The sequence below is a fragment of the Triticum dicoccoides genome, chromosome 2B, assembly GCF_002162155.2.
Source record: "Triticum dicoccoides isolate Atlit2015 ecotype Zavitan chromosome 2B, WEW_v2.0, whole genome shotgun sequence".
Lineage (NCBI taxonomy): Eukaryota > Viridiplantae > Streptophyta > Magnoliopsida > Poales > Poaceae > Triticum > Triticum dicoccoides.
Genome location: NC_041383.1, coordinates 584,714,608 through 584,718,446, shown reverse-complemented (window position 1 = coordinate 584,718,446; position 3,839 = coordinate 584,714,608).

The following is a 3,839-nucleotide window of genomic DNA, read 5'->3' as shown; positions in this document are numbered from 1 at the left end:
CGGGTCTGCCATATTCAGATCCGTATGTATTCTCCAAATTCCTATGTGTACAATGCTCTGTATGGAGCTACTCTAGCTAATTGCTGCCACTTTTAATATGTATCCAGATTGAGACTCAGAGTTATCTGGATTGGTGTAAAAGCTTGTGTCGGTGTCAAAACCGGCGGATCTCGGGTAGGGGGTCCCAAGCAGTGTGTCTTAGGATCAATGGTAACAGGAGACAAGGGACACGATGTTTTACCCAGGTTCGGGCCCTCTTGATGGAGGTAAAACCCTACGTCCTGCTTGGTTGATATTGATGATGTGGGTATTACAAGAGTAGATCTACCATGAGATCAAGGAGGCTAAACCCTAGAAGCTAGCCTATGGTATGATTGTTGCTGTATATCTATCGACTAGCCTGGCCTCGGTTTATATAATGCACCAGAGGCCTAGGATAACTAGAGTCCTAGCCGAATACGCCAGTGTGGGAGGAGTCTTTGTCTTGATCGCCAAGTCTTGTGGAATCTTCCTTGTATGCGGCAACTGTCCGGACTGGCCCATGAGTATACGGCCATGGGGGTCCTCGGCCCAATCCAACCGATCGGGAGACGACGTGTTGAGTACCCCCTAATCCAGGACACCGTCAGTAGCCCCCTGAACCGGTCTTCAAGTTAGGTATGCTCCTCGATTCTTCCGAACTATTCTTCATCTTCGGTTGCCGGTCTTGAAAACTGGTTCAACAAATCTTCTCATCTTCTATCTTGAGGATCGCCGAAATGCATTCGACGAGTTTACATGTCGGGTATCCGAGGAGCCCCTTTAAGTTTATGGCCTTTATCAATGCCTTGTTATTTTTGTGCCATGCCTCGGGTTTGAAGTTATTCCCAGGAGGCAGTGTCCTCTTGCATCCGAGCTCTAACGCCGGACTGCATTCGAGGTATCTTTTGCAGCCGAGCACCAACGCCGGACTGCTTCCCAGCTCTAGCGCCGGACTATGTATCCGAACTCCAACGCCGGATTGTGTCCAAGCTCCAACGCCGGACTATATCCAAGATGTCATAGATCATCTTGGTCCAAAAAAGTTGAAGGAGTTTAGCCGAGCTTAATGCCGGAAATGACCTCTAAGGAGCCAGCCACTTGCTTCCGAGCTATATGCCGAACTGCTTCTGAGGTGGTTAAGCACCTTGGTCATGGGCTGATTTTTGGTCAATGTTTTTTATTGATGAAATTTATTCTCTGACGAGATATATAGCCAGTAGCCCTCAAGGTGTGTATCGGTCTAAAACCCGAGATGCACCTGAAGGATGACATAAGACCGCTGATCCTACTAACCGCTGAGACTCAGGTTGATTTGCAAAATCGGCCTGAGGATCAAGTCCTAGCTCGGCAGAACACTTCGGGACACAAAAAGCGGCATGCTCAGTCCTCGAGACTCAGGTTGGGTGCGGCCGACCAACCTGAGGATCAAATTCTCCTTGGAGACTGTATTGCACTTCAAATTTTCTGCATTGGACAGGCAATGTAGTAGCCCCCGAGACACTGGTCGGGTGGCAACACCAGATCAGGGGATCGATGTGCCCCTTTAATATTTGTAAATAATAAGCCCGAAGCTCAGTAGCCCCCGAGCCTTAATGCGGGCATGGGAGGCCGAATTAAGGATCGATATCCATGTAAAATCACAAATTATGTGTAATGACTCTATGTATCCAAGTACTTTACGTCATTAATGCTTGGATCCGTATTGTACAAAACTTTGTTGACCGACCATCGGCTTCCACCTCCTCGGCCAAAAGCCGAGGATTGTTTGTCCTACTTTATAAAGCCTTTATGAGGGCAAAGATTTACAGCAAACAAAGCAATCTGGGCATACGGTTTTATAAACAAAGGTACGCTGAGAGACATGTTATATTACTGTTAAACAGAAGAAATGTCTTCCGAAGAAAATAGTCCCGCTATCGGTTCCTTTCTTTGGGTTGTCATGCTAAGCATGATCATGAAACCTCAGCTCCAATGTAAGAGCAAAATATCGAGGATTTAGTTTGGGAGGCCAGTTAATAGCCCCCGGTAGTGTTCGGTGACAGTCGAGGTCAAGCCATAAACACTTCGGCCATTGTTAGGAATGGCCCGTCGTTTAACGTCGTCATCGGATCACCGACCAGTTTACGCTTATTATGACAGTTAGTTTTCGGCTTTCTCCACTAAGGTGCTTAACCATGTGAGCTGGAAGCACAATCGCAGTGGTTCTCCCTTTGCACACCTAGCCGAACAAAGCGGAACATAGGAGGCAAGCGCAGGAGCCGGGCAACCCAACTATTGACCGAAGACACAATTCGAAACCGATGCATATATAGCAATATCCGAGAATGTTTTTGCTGAATCTCTAAAGGTGTCCGGCGTTGCACTGCGAGACTTGTGCTGAAAACACACAAATAATTTAAAAGTGCCATGGGCTCGAAAAGCCAAAAACTTATTCAAAATGTCCGAACTAGATCAAGTGTTCGGTGCCAATCCGAGAATTGGACTTTAGAAAAAAAAGGTGCTTCTGCCGTGCTTTAACATGACACATCCTATCTCAAAACTTCAAGCGGGTCAGCCTACGGCTTCAACCTCCTATCCAGAAGGCGGAGTACTTCTTACTAGGCCAGTTTAGCAAACTAAACTCTAGCGGCTTTGAGAGAGAAATTAGGCTCCCCAGATAGTGACCGCACACTTGTGTCGAAAAAAAGGAGTGATAAATAATAACAAACACTTTGCAACGACTAAGAAGAAAAACACTTATCATAAAACGGCTCATATAAATTTAAGAGCCCCCAAGTGACTTGGGTAAAAGTTGACTATAAAATGTAAGGTGACATGTAGAATGCCTTCTAGCCGGATTGTAGATCGTTTGTCGTAACAGACCTTTTCGCTTCAACCTCTGGACCCAATAGTCCGGAGTGTGTCCGAATACCCTCGCAGTTATAAAAACCGGGGCATGCGTGGAGACCAGGCGTAGGGGTCATTAGTGTTTTATCAGACAAGTGCCCAACTAGTTATGTTATATTACATGGTTAGTAAGAAACATCTTCTAGGGAGAATAGTTCCGTTAGGGGTTCCTTTCCCTGGGAGGCATGCCCTAAAGTGCATGTCCGGACTGCGAAAAGAGCAGAAAAACATCTGGGGGCAGGTAAATAAATAGGTAAGAAATCATCTTTTGGTTCACCGACCGAGTATTCCCTTAAGAACGCTAGCTTTCGGCTTCACCCAGTCTGAGGTACACATCCGGCTGACCCGGCAGTAACAATCGCAGAGGTGCTCCCTTTACCACCTAGCCGAACAATCGAGAACGTAGGGGTAAGCACAGGAGCCAGGCAATCCAGCTTGGCCAAAATTAAGTCATATCGATGCATATAATGGTGAATAAAAGGTACATGCGGAAGCGTGACACATGTGTTGGGCATAAAGCACGTATTAATAAGCTTCTGTTAAAGAAGCCACCAGGTATAATGAGCGCGGGTAGCGCGTCAAGTGTGTGTGAACAGAGTTTGGACAAGCAAAAAAATTTACAAGCAACTTTTTTCCAAAAAAGTATAATGCTTGGTCGAGCCGAACACAAAAAATTTAAAACTTTGAGCATGAAGGCAACTTAGCTGGTTAATGTGTTCGGTATTAACGACGCGGTCCGAGCTTGATGCGGGATAAGGTTCCATCCCCCAAGCCGGTCCTGAGGTGGCGGAGCAAGGAGCTCGGCACTCCGAAGTGGTGACATAGCACTGTCAATGCAGGACAGCAGAGTGATGCCGAAGTCCCCGGCATGGGGTAATGAAGTGTTGACGAAGCCCCCCGTCCAGCCGAGGTGACATCAAAGGATATAGTCC